Source organism: Dromaius novaehollandiae, chromosome 19 (assembly GCF_036370855.1).
Source record: "Dromaius novaehollandiae isolate bDroNov1 chromosome 19, bDroNov1.hap1, whole genome shotgun sequence".
Lineage (NCBI taxonomy): Eukaryota > Metazoa > Chordata > Aves > Casuariiformes > Dromaiidae > Dromaius > Dromaius novaehollandiae.
The window spans coordinates 8563594-8576762 of NC_088116.1; the positions used below are offsets into that span (position 1 = coordinate 8563594).

Below are 13169 nucleotides of genomic sequence, written 5' to 3' on the forward strand. Positions count from 1 at the left end.
CTGCTTCCACCTGCTCGCATGGCGTCCGTTGTCCTCTGCCAGCCTGAGGCTGGAGCAGTGGGGCAGAAACGCTGTGTCGGGAAAGGCGACTTCTCTAGAAAACAGCCACCAGCCGAGAGTCTCCCTCCTCCCTCCTCGAAGACAGCTTTCTCACAGGCTTCGCCTGCCCGGTGGGACAACAGGGCTCCCACACCCCACACGAAACCCACGGCCTGGAAATGACCTCTCCCACCTGTGCCCTACATATACATGTATGCTTTGATACAGAATATGGAGCAGGAGGCTCAAATAGAGCCCCTTTCTGTCCCCCCCCCCCGCCATGTCTCCAGGTGGCGGGGGGCGCTGCAGCCCTGAGGCGAGGCGGCTGCCGCCCCACTGCGTGGCCGCCCACGGTGCCAGGGCGGCTCTGCCCGGTGGGGTTAGCCGGTGTCAGCGAAACGGAGCAGGCCGGCGGCCTCTCCGTCAGCTCAGGGCACGGTTTTAGGCCCGAAGTTGCTCTGACTGAATAACGCAGGGAGGAAAAAAGCAGTTGGTCGCACGTGCGGCGGTGGCAGGCGGCCCGAAAGCTGACGGAGCCTCCTCGGAGCGCGCAGCCGAGCGCGAGGGAGGGTAAGAGAAAAAACAGCAACTTAAAACGAGATTCCCCTTCCCCAGCCTCCCACCCTGGCCATGCTGCTGGCCAGGCAGGCTGGTCATGAGCTCCAGTGGAGCCAAAGCGGGAAACAAGACCAGGCAGGACTCCTCTGGCCTGGTTTAGCCCTGTGTTGGTGGGGCCGGGTGGATGCGCCCCACGTATGCACCCGAAGGTCCTGAGGGAAGGGGGGACAGTCCCCCTCGCTGTTCCCCAGGGAGCACTTAGCACTCCCTTTCCCCAGCCCAGCCCTCAGGGCACCTGTGCTGTTCTCCAGCCCTGGACATGCATGCCATGACTGCTGTCAGCATGTAACATTGTATTGTGGGGTTGCCCCAAAAGCGGAGCCAGGACAAGGCTGTGTTGTGCCCGGCACTGCCCTGGCCTAGGGCGAACGCCAGCCCCTTGAGTTTAGTGAGTGTCCCTGGTACTGCTGTGCCACCATGACTGACGCCTGCGCCCGAAGTTGGACCTCCATGACAGAGAAGGTGTTTCAGCCCGTGTGACCTCTTTTCCTGGAAAGCCAAGATTAGAGAGATTTTCGAAGGGACCGTAGTTTCGGAGCAAAGCTGGCATTTGTCAGCTGGGAGAGGTTGAGGTAGTGAGGCAGGAGCAGGATGGGAGCAGATGTGCTCCTCCATCTTCTCTCACCTCCAGAGCAGCCACAGTAGCGACTTGAGAAGGGAACTGTTGCATGAGCACGACTGTCTGCCGGGTGTCATTTCCTCAGAGAAGAGCTACGCCGAGGACGTCTTCATCCTGAGAAGAGCTGCCCAGACACCAGAATGTCTAGGCCTGGCCCCAACTTTCTGCTGAGACTCCTGGCATGGCTCAGTAATGTGACAATTTGCTCACAGGACACAGAGCAGAGCCCGCCTACCCATTCCTCCGAACAGCTGTGGGCCGATAATGACTTTCAGTCGACGGCCCAGCTTTGAACAGATACGTAGAGGTGAAAGGATCTGTATTCCATTACCAGCCCCATGAACTAGCCGGGGTCCCCTAGGTTAAATATTTTTAGCAACAGCTTGTTTACATGTCAAACTTGTCAATGAGCTTCTGGGGCACTGCTGCCACAAAGCTGTATCAGTGGCAGCCGGTGAGCTTTCTCTGTGCATCGAGCTAAAGCCTTCTAAAGGGCTTGTCAGATATATTCTTCCTAGTGTGTCACAAGAGCAAGACTAATTTCAAAGAAATGCTCTTTATTTCTACTTAAAACTGCTAAGGAAAATATCCAGCACTGTCTTTTTTCTTGTCATCTGTTCGACAAGTGTCTCATAAAACAAATTGAGAGGTTTAAATCTCCGAGACAAAAATCAATAAGAGGATAAGTAAAGAATAGGAGGAAGTCAGCAGGCTGAGATTTATTTCACTGGAAATGTTTTTTCAATGGATTTACTAATAAATCTAAAGTGGCTGGTGCAGCTGCCTTTGATATGCCATATCCCCTTTACTTAGATGAAAGTTGCACATAAAAAGGAGCTTTGAATACTGATTTTTACAAGGATGTAAATCAAGCAAGTCCCACACATGAAATATACAACTAGCATCTGCTTCAGGTAGAAGTTAAGGGACGGGATTTGTTTGTGTGCCACAGTCTTCCTCTGTAATTTTGCCCTTTTTGTCTAATACTTTGCAGTAGTTGGGACCAGTGCCTCGTGCTGGACACTGAATACTCTGATGTAAAACCTACCCTGTTGCAAAGAATTTACAGAGCTCTGAGGGCAGGAAGCTCCACAGAATGACTGAATACAGGCTGACCAGCAGCAAAATCGCAGGGAATGGAGTGTGTGATGGTGGAACTAAGCTGTGGTATCTCTTGAAAATCCACTTTGGTGAGTACTTCCCTTGTGGTGATGGGAAATTGGGAAAATTTAAATTAAATGGATGATTTGATACAGACTTACAGATAGATAAAGTGAAAGAAACTCTTGCAACAGTCTAGAGAAAGTTGGAAGGGACTGTCTGCCAGTTATTTTCAGGTTGGCTCCACAGCTGGCCTATGTTCTAGGCAGAAGGGATGTTATCCTAAGTGACTCTAATGATAGCTGTTACTGAAAGCCATAGACTTTGATGGTAGCAATGACGAAGACTGAGCCCCCGTCCAGCACGCCTGTCCTCGCTGATGCACATTACCAAAGACCCTGATCTTTTATGAAAGCCCAGTAGATGAAGAGGAAGCTATAATGAGCTCCTTGTTGAGTAATATTAGTGGTTTACTCCAGTTGGCACACATGATAGATGGCTGTGGGTACAGAGCTTGTTGATGGGGACAGTATGTGCATATATGCTAGGAGGGGTTCCAGAAAAGCACAGTTAACTATTCTATTATTTCAAATTAAACAAATAGTTTTGGATGCTTCTACAATGTCAGATGGGAAATCAGCCAGAAACTAACTGATTTCTTATTGTTCTTTGTTCTTCAATTGATCCTGCATTTTTGGAAAGACTTGTACCTGGCATGTATCAGAACATGGTTAAGCTCAGTCATTCTGGTTCAAAAATGCAATGTTATAAAGGGACGTTAAAAGTGCAAGTAAATCAACAGAAATGGTGCTTACATGGATTTTCTCACATCAGCATGAGAAACATTTCACAGCTAACTGTGAAAACTGGCACCTCATTACCTACTTTATTATTTCTTATGACTTATTAAGTGTTATTATCATTGTTCATTATCCCTCTTAATAGTGCACACCCTGGCTATCATATCATGTTTCTACTGGATAGTGGCAGCAAATTCTTACATTTAGGTCATTTAAACAATTTGTGTTTTAAAATTTCCATGGCCATTATTCTGAAGAGTGCAACTATTACTCTGATTTTCACAGGACTTTGAAAACGGAAAGAGGAAATATGTGGAGTGAAAACTGTGCTGCGATTATATGCTAAATGGCTGTGTCATAAAGCGTTATGCACAGTGGGGCTGAACTTGAAGGCCCACCTAGAGTCTGTAATTTCCTCCATTTCTGAGCACTTTGCTTTTCAATGAAAACAATATTGCATTAACACTGTGTTTTCAATGCAGTTAAGTATAAATACTTTATATAAATATACACACATGTATACAAATATATTATTGCGGAAAGAGGCAACGCTGCCACTGTTGCCCGTAACACCCCCCACACAGACACATTTAAATCCTCGTAATTGAAATAGGAATATTACTTTCCCTATCTCACAGAGCTTTAAGGATATGTTATATAGCTATATGGGTTTCACCTTGAATTAAGTGTCATAAAGTGATGGCCATAATTTATACAACTTCCAATTTATATCACATGTTCAAAGAGTTCAGTAGAGTTCTGCAAAACAGAAAAGTACGATCTCTATTTCATTGAGGAGGAACTGGAGAATTGTCAAAAGCCATGGTGTGAGTCAGCATTACAACTAAAATTAGAACTCTAGGCTTAACTATCAACTTTGGCCAAAAAGCTGTCCAACAGACTTTCATGACCGGGACTGGCCAGACCTTAATTTGACTTCCAGGTCAAGAGCTGGATACTTCACCTTTCAGCAATAAAACAGTACATATGAATATATACATATGAACTTTCCAAATAGGCAGTAATATCTGCAGAGAGAGAATATTACATGCTCTGTTCCACACCTTACCACATATTATCATTACAATGCCCTGTTCAGGTTTTCATTCAATATCTACCATCCATGTCCTGACCCTGTTTGATCTCTTACAAGATCAAAGCCTGAAGAAGTTAAAAGACACACAATGACATGATTTATCCTCAGGAGAGCATGATTTCTTTCTGAAATGTCTGAAATTTCTTTCTCCCTTGGATTCTACACACTGTCCTCCTGCCCGTAAGATGGAACTACTGATCTTGTTTCCAATATGTCTTGTCTAAATATATGTGGGAGAACAGCAAATGTCATTGCACAGGGACAAGATGTTGCAAAGAAGAGAGGGATATTAACTCTTCCGCTCTTTTAGATTTCCAGCTTGCACTGTAATCCCACAAAATTAAATAATATGATCAGGATTTCCCCCTTTCCTCCTGACCTGCCTTTCAAGCTAGGGCTCAGAATTGCAGCACATTTCTTTTCCCAAGCAAAGCACAATCCTGGATGAAAGTCAGTTTAGTTGAGAGAAAAAAAGTAAAACAAAAATAGATCTTTTCCATAAACAAAGCTGCTTTCCATTTTGCTAACGTAAACAGGCAGATGCATTAAGAGATCATGCCACCCAGGCCCTGGAAAAAGAAGCAGGGAAACATATTTCTGAGTATTTTTCTGAAGGTGCAAGGATGGTTGAGCCTAAAGCAGACTCAGGAGAACAACACTTTATAGACAAAGCAGCTGTACAGACTGTTTCACCTGAGACTAAAGAGAGCTAGACTTGCGTAGTTCAGGTCAAATGAAGCATCCACCCTTCCCCTCAAATGAAATGTCTGTTTACAGCAGGCACCTGTACCTTTTGTATGCTTGCAAAAATGTAGTTTTTTACAGCTGCTTCTATGGCTTTGCAAATAGAATTTCAGGTCTCTGGGCATGGACATGGATCTGGATGGATAATGACAAAAGAGCCTTTCAGAAATGTTAGTGCTCACCCTTGCAGCTGAGAGGCTGCCAGTTACTTTCTGTAGGATGGGGTTCAGGCTTTTGCTGCACTAGCACTGCAGTGAATGAAAACGCCCTCCCCCCTGGGACTAGAAATGAGAAGATGAAACAAAAGAATTAAGAACTGAGTTGTGTCCTAATTATACACTGGATTTTCTGTCTACCAAGCTGAAGTCGAGCAGCTGGGATGCAGCCTGTTTTGTTAGAGATAGAACTTCTTTAACTCTTCTCTGTCATGTCAATCATTCCTTGGTGGAAAACTCAGCCCTCCCTACTGCAACACCCATGCAGTACTTAAGCCATCAAAATAGACTTCCTGTAATTGTCTAGAGATGTCTACAGTCTAGCAGTCTATAGTCTGTAGGCATCTGTAGTTAAATGATGCTTTGCCATAAATCTCACCCAGGAGATGCTACAGTCCTCTGATACATCTGGTTTGTGATATATTTTAGTCATGCATTTAATTCATGTGCTGTAGCACAGAGCTCTTCCCAAGGTAACATCCTCACAGATGCGTCCTTTGAAGCACCTCTGGTTCTGTTACTCAAATGAAGTAATCTGCTAATACTAATCTCCCAACTAGATACTGCAGGGCAAATTCTGCACTCATGCATGTTGCATTTGATTAAAGCTGGTATATATATATATCTATAAAACTGGTAAGAGCAAAACTCTTGGAGGAACTGACACTATATCTGATTAAGATCAGTTTAAAAGACATTGAGTATACCCAGTGTAAAAATGGCTTCTTGCATTTTGGCTGATGTCAGAAAGGAAGATTTGGCAAATAGGCTTGGTGTTTGGATTCAGCCTAGAGATACCCAGTGTTTCAGATTCTACTTCTCCAAATTGTCTGTTTGGAAAACAGTCTTAAGGATCTCAGCAGAACAGAATGATTTCTGCTTTTTCTTGCTTCCTCTTGGACCATGAATGCAGCAAGAAGGGCCTTTTGCAGAAGACTTTGACCCTCTGTGCAGGAAGTTTGTGTCTATGTGCAAAGGGAAAATAGTTTAGCAAGGATTTCATATCTATCCTTTTCTTTTTCAAATCTGAAAAGAGACTCTGGTTCAGGTTGAGTTGGAGGCATATTTGGGGCGGCATTTTCACTGATCTGATTTTGTTAATCTCTAGGAAGCCATTCCTCTATCATACTTACTAAAAAGTAAGTGCATGGACAGAACTAGTTTAGATTAATTTATCCTTGATGATACTTCTCTCTTCTTTACTCACCCTTCCCTTTTTCCTTCCTCTGTCCCTTTGCAGGTGCCATTAAGAACAAGTCAGTGACTCATAAAGATACATTTTCTCTTATTCACTACATCACAGCCCTACGTGCTCATCCACTACAGGGTACCTTGACGCTTGATCTTTGCCACCAGGAGCATCCAATTCTGTGGCCAGTTTTAAGGCCAAAGGGAACTCTATAAACCAGTTATTCTGTTTCCCCCAGAAACAAAACTGTGGCTATGTTACTGCCTTCTAAAGATGTGTAGATCAGCATTAAAGTGCTGACCTGTTCAACACTTCTAGGACCCTTTGAACCAGGAATCTTTGAAGCAGAGGCTGTAACAAACTAGTGTATAATAAGCTGCTGCCCCATGCCGGGAAAGGCAGAGGTATCAGGGACTGATGGAAGCTTTTGAAGGCACAGAATGCTATTAAAAAGTGAAAGGGACTAGAGAAAAAAAAAAAAGGGTGAAAAACAAATCTCTTTTCCAAGCAGTGATATGTCTAACTTTGGCGACTTAGAACTAGGGCCACTTGACTGGGATCTGGTGCTTATAAAATTTTGGGGTGACTGGCTCATGATTGTGGCTTACATACGCTTTGGCTGAAATTGGGGCTTTACCAGGAGAGACACTTAGTGCAGTTCAGGGCTTTGCTCACCTTTCTGCACCAATAAGTTGTTAGGGAGGGGAGAACCAGTCTGCATAGCAATAATTATTATTAACTGTATTGTGCTTTTTTATCTTCAAAGTGCTTTACAGACACAAACTAATTATTTCTCTGCAACACCCCTGTGAAGAAGATGGTAAGTATCATTATCTCTGTTTTACCAATGGGGAGACTGAGCCAGAGCATTTAAGTGATTAGCCTGGGGCCACAGGGGCAGTTAGTGTCAGAGCTGGGAATGCAGGAGTGTCTCCGCTCCCAGTCAGCAGCAGGCAACATATCTCTTTAGTAGGAACAAAAGGGAACCTTTCTCCAGACTTGGAACCTAAAAGAAGCTCTTTCTTTGGCAGGGGATTATAAACTCTTTCTTTAAAATGTAATCATAATTGGAAAAAAGACTGTGCAGTAATGGCACTAGAGAGAGTTGAAAGTCAACGTGTCTGCTCTATGGGTAATCCTAGAGTTTGGAAAATTTGGGAAATGCATAGAAATTTTGGGGAGAGAAGGTGCTACTTCAGAATAAAAAAAGTGACATATTTGAAATTTCCCATGGAAGGGAAAATAAATTATAATTTTTAAATATCAAAATGTTTCACTACAGACATTTTAAAATGAAACTGAATCTGAAAGTCTTTTCTCTGAAGTTCCTGGTTCAGACATGGCTCCAGGGCTTTTAAATTCCTGCATGCCTATCTGCTCTCAGTGAGGTTCTCAGGGCTTCCACAGGTATGTTAGTCAGTCATCACCTCCCAACTGAGCACAGTGCTGGCTGCGGAGTACCTCTTCAGTACTTCAGTGAAAAATCAGACTCATTTAAAACTACCTACAGGTTGGCATAGCTGTTTGACTTTGCTCTGGTACAGAAAAGGAGCAGTCATGCAATGAGGCAAAACGACCAGCTGAGAAGCCAAGAACACAGAAAAGCAGGAGGTCACTTGCTGGGCCAAATCTGCAATGGGAATATTCCCACTAAAGCTGATATTGCCAGGTTCCTAGCTTCCTGACCGTTTTGATATCATGGAGAAGCTGTCCCAGACTGCAGATCCCAGAAACCTCATTCTCTAGTACACTATGTTTCTTGAATTTCAAGGATATTGTCATTTTTCGGACACAAAGCATTTTCAGTCATGAATTTTCATCTAGCTGTGAGGGACATCTCCTCCAGTATTTAGGTCATTTCTCCTGTATGTCAGACTCCAGTCTGCTGATTTCAGAAATCCATGTAAAGTTCTCCTCTTTCTTCTCCTCCTTCCCCTTTCCCTTCAGCCCTGCAACACCAGCTGAGCTCAAAGGAGGTTTGTGTTTCTATTAGGTATCAGCCTTGTAACTAAATGCCAAGAGCTGTGCACTGCAAACATGCCAGTGATCATGGAGCAGTCACTCACAGCCTAGCATACTTGGAAGGCACCTCGATGGGTGCTGGTATGAGGTAGAAGGACAGCAACCCACCCATCACAGCCTGATGTTCTTTGGTGCTCCTCTGTGTGGAGAAGCAGTGTTGGAAGGGATGGGGCTGGAGCAGGTCATCAGCAAGCCAGTTACAGCCACGTCCTGTCCCATTCTAAGTGCAGACTAGAGTAGTGGCCCTATGAGACAGTCCATCACTTGGGATACTGCTCACCTCCCTCATCCGATGATGAGCTATGTAGTAGGGACCCTTGGGATGAACATACAGAGCTAGCTCCCCTTTTCCTTCTGTTTTCTGTTGTCTGGGTATGACCCTTAGACAACTGAAGGGCAATCACCAACCTCAGGCACTGCCTGAGGAATGGAGCTGGAGAGACGCTGAGTTTTCAGTGCAGGGGAGGAGGCAAAAAAGATCTTTCTACTCTGAGCTTTGTATTTTTGTTTGGAATCAAGAGCTACCCAAGAACGCAACACTTTTTTTTGCAAGGCTCTTAAGGTATCTAAACGAGGCCAGAAATTCAGAAGAAAATTGAATACTCAGCACCCAGTTGGGGTCTCACTTTCTACATAACTCCATTTCTGTTTCTGCATGAAAAGTTGAGCCAGACACTCAAGTGCTCAGAAGCTACCATCAGAGCTGGATTTTCCAAAGAGTTCTGTAGCCCACCGGCTTGGCACTTCTGAAAATCTAGATACCATTTTTGGTGCCTAAATGGGAGCTGAGCTCTTTTGCAAATCTGCTTTTTATTGTGCATGCTGAGCTGTTCTGCAAATTCTGGCTATCATTGCTCTGCATTCTTGTACTTCCTGGTTGTGAGCTGTGCTGGGAGCAAAATTATCAAAGCACCACAAGGAAACCACTCCTGCTATAATCAGGAAGCATGAAAAATCACAGGAGCCAGACTTTTCAGCCTCCTATTACTATTTGGGCAGTGGTTGTACCTCTGGTACTGTTTTGTCCTTATATGGATCAGAGCTGTGCAATGGCAGGTGTTACGCAAACCTCTAGCAAAGAGACCATCCCTGCTCTGAATGGTTTATAATCAAAGTAGAAGACGAGGCAGAAAGTGTGTGCAACAGATAGACAAATCTGGCATAAGGAAACCACAGGGCAAATGATCTGGTGAGTGTCTCCAGCATAGTTTGCAGAGCAGAAAAGAGCAGTCAAGGATAAGCTTAACTGCTTACCTTACCTGACCCCCTAAACCTTTTGAGATTTGCCCACAATTAATTATTCCTTTGACTGGCCAAGATGACTCACAGCTGCTCATGCCATCCCAAAGCTCAAGATCTAAGTAAATTTATTGAAATTAGTGGTGGCTCCATTCCAGAAAGCTTGCATGTAGTTTTGACTCAAAGAGCTCTGCACCCTTCCCACCTCTTGTTTCTCCTTTTTTTCTCTTCCAGCCCTCTGAAAATGTGAAGCTATACAGCTTCGATCTAACAGTGATTAAGACTCAGGAATGAGAGTCATGAGGTCTGAGTCCTATTCCTGTCCCTACTACAGGGTGTTTTGGGGTGAGTCACTTCCCCTCTCTCTTCCTCAATGTCCTCATTTGTAAAATGGGGTTAACAATACTGACCTATCTCACTGAAAAGCTCTGAATTCATTAATATTTGTGAGTATACCAGGAGCCCACATTCTGGAGACCTTCACTTGCTGTAGTAGCTTTGTACCTGGCACTGAACATTTACTTGGATAGTGCAAAGTTCAGGGTGTTAATTAATGGAGCTGTTATGGACTGTTAGGGTTTTTACTTCTTCTGAATTGACTGACACCTCCTTAATAATTAATATTGCCAGTAGGTCAGACAAGAGGGAAAGTAGATAAATGGATTTAACCCAGTTCTCATTTCAGCAAGACAGGGTTTAACAGCTTCTCACAGAGACAGTGAATTTACTCCCTTTGGTGTTTACCATTACAGTGCTTGCTGCAGTTTCTGATGTACCCTTCATTTGAACATCACGCTTTGGTTTCAAGCACTGGCAACATTCAGGGTTGTATCACCGCAGACCTCGCTGTCATGTCCATTTTGCAGACACTGAAACAGAGGTGCAAATAGGTGAAGTCACTTGCCTAATCCACTCACCAAGGAACAGCTGTTTGCAGAGTCCTCCCTGCAATGATGACATTCATCCATTCCGCAAAGACCATTCATTGTTTTCCTTTGATATTTTTGTCTCCTATGAGAACTAGATATACAAATGATCGATGCCAGATCTCAGTGAGTTGAAAATGGACATTTCAGGTATTCAGCTAACACTGTCCTTATAGCCCTGATCTCAGTTCCTCCTTGATAGGAGACTAACCTATTGCTTTGAGAGCCCAGTTCAAACTTTTTCTACCTCCGTGGACTTCCAGCAAGGTCTGTCCCAATAAAAGGTGACACTGTATCCATCTCCAACTCCCTTAATTAGGTTACCTTATCCTATCTTCAGTCAATGAGACAGATAGCTTTCATGTTTACTTTGCCGAATTATACGCAGGTCTTTCCTGCTGCTGGTGGGCTGGAAGGGATTGAGGGCTCAGAAAAGTCTCTGCCCAATCGCTCCACCTATAGGAAGGTGGTGGAAAATCCTCTGGGGCTCTCAAAAGGCTGAAAATCCTTCTTTTTTTCCAGAAAGGGTTTGTGTCTATTGCACAGCTGGGCAGGCCTTTCTGTGTACTTCTCCTTTCCTCTGAATGATGCCACCTAGGAGCCACGGCTGGCTGGTAGCTATGGCAGCTGCACCAACCGTCAGCTTGATTGTCCCCTCTTGATGGAGAAGCTGATAGACCAGCAGGGCAGGAAGGAGAAACCTGCAGAGTCATCGCCTTCTGCAGCAGCTGAAGCCACAACGGCCTGCAAGACCCAGAAGAGCGGAGTCGGGGGGGCTGACTTCCTGAAGCAGCCTCGATAGACCGTGGGGAGAAAGAAAAATCACAGGGAGGAAAGGCAGGCAGAGGAACTAGAGCTGGTGGTTTGGGTCTCCCCCCAGCCCAAGGGAAACCATGCCACTTGTCTTGTGACAGTGCCTCCCTGTGACGGACTGTGGCCCTCACACACTCATAGCTATGACCTGAGGTTTTGAAGCAGTAGCCAAGAAGCAGGAGGTACTCCTGACACAGTACAGCACGTGTGTGGTCCTTATTGGAAAGTGTCTGAGACAAAAAGAAGAGATAAGAAAATGAAACAGAACTTTTTCTTTGACTAGGTCTTATTGTTTTTACTATCTTGCTTTCAGACTTGCTATATACTAAATATTCTCACCTGTGTTTCCTGTGTGTGCTGAGGAATGGAGCTACACACCGTGTGTTGCAGCAGCAGAGGGCTGTTCAAGAGGCTTTGCGTGCATGGCTGATTTTTTTAGCTGGTGCGGTGAAAGTCATGGAGCCATACCACGGTAATGTGCATTTGGCACTGCTTCTCTCACCTGATTACACCATCCTTCCCCTCCAGTGTGACTGGCAGTGTTCATCTTCCGTGCCTGCATTCATGGCTCCCACAAACTGGGCAAGTTTCCAGCCTGTTATTAGTTACCTTATGTCTATTTTCTTGAGATCAACTGCCCCACTCTTTCCTTATCTTTTCTCCTTTATCATGCGTTATTTGGAAGGCAAACTTTTCAGATGAAGGATCACGTCTGTCTTATATTTGTACATTGCATAGCACGTAAGAAATAATAATAATAGCAACATTATAATCAGTCACAGCATCACAGTAACACACTAGTTAATGTTCCTTAAGATCCTATGTCAGCTTACTGAATTACAAGCAAACATACTTGGTACATGAACCAAAGGACTCATAGACTTGCCAAGGCCCAAAACCAGATCACAGGTTCATGTTTCTCTTTCCTGTCACTGCTGCTCTTTCTAAACCTCCAACAGCAGTGTGGCGTGACCATTATTTCCCCACACTTGGAGCTAGATATGTTAGCAATCAGAAGAAATGCAAACAGACAAAGAGGAGGGCTAGAATTTGGTCTAAAGCAGGAACTGATTTTAAACAACTATATTTTGAAGTGTGGGTATTTAATGTTTTAGAGTTTCACTTTTGAATGTCAGTATTTTGGGAACATGGAAGGTGGGTATTTAGTTAATACTTTATCCACCCATAAATAGAAGGCTCTGCATTCTCAAAGGCATTTAGATTCTCAAGTCTGTCCTTTTGTTGCAGAATTTCTACTGGTATAAATTGCTGTAGCTCTGCTGACTTGAAAGAGGAAGGAGACAAGAAGGATGTCCTAGCTGGGGCTAGGTTAATCCCCCTAGGGTTAGTAGACTGATGTTGTATTCCCTATTTTGCTACAGATTTCTTGTGTGACCTTGGGCAAATCATTCTCCCTCTCTGTATCGCAGTTCTCCATCAGTAAACTGGTGAGAGCAACAACCGCCCTGCCCCAGAGGGGTGTTTGGAGGATAAATATGTTAGAGGTTTGGAGCCGCCTGAGTACAACAGTGACAAGGTTCCGACAAATCCTGAAGATAGATAGAACCTGACAATCAGGCAGACTGCTATTAGCAGCTGATTCATTCTCTCTGGTTAATGCATATTTTTAGCAGGCTGTTATTGACTAGACAGGCACACAAGTCTGTCAATTAACAATTTTATAATGAACTATCTCTGCACCAGTGGCCTTGCAGGATGAATTCAGAACTCCCCAACCCTGTGGCACA

General features: G+C 44.3%; 1 protein-coding gene across 1 annotated transcript in view; it reads left to right on the forward strand.

Annotated features, from left to right (window-relative positions):
• The first annotated feature begins 2301 nt into the window (after positions 1 to 2301).
• Positions 2302 to 13169, forward strand: part of MYL10 (myosin light chain 10) — a 90199-nt gene continuing 79331 nt past the window's right edge. Inside the window, exon 1 of the mRNA XM_064523406.1 lies at positions 2302 to 2466. The gene's annotated coding sequence lies outside the window, so the exon portion shown is untranslated. The remainder of the gene's footprint in view (positions 2467 to 13169) is intronic.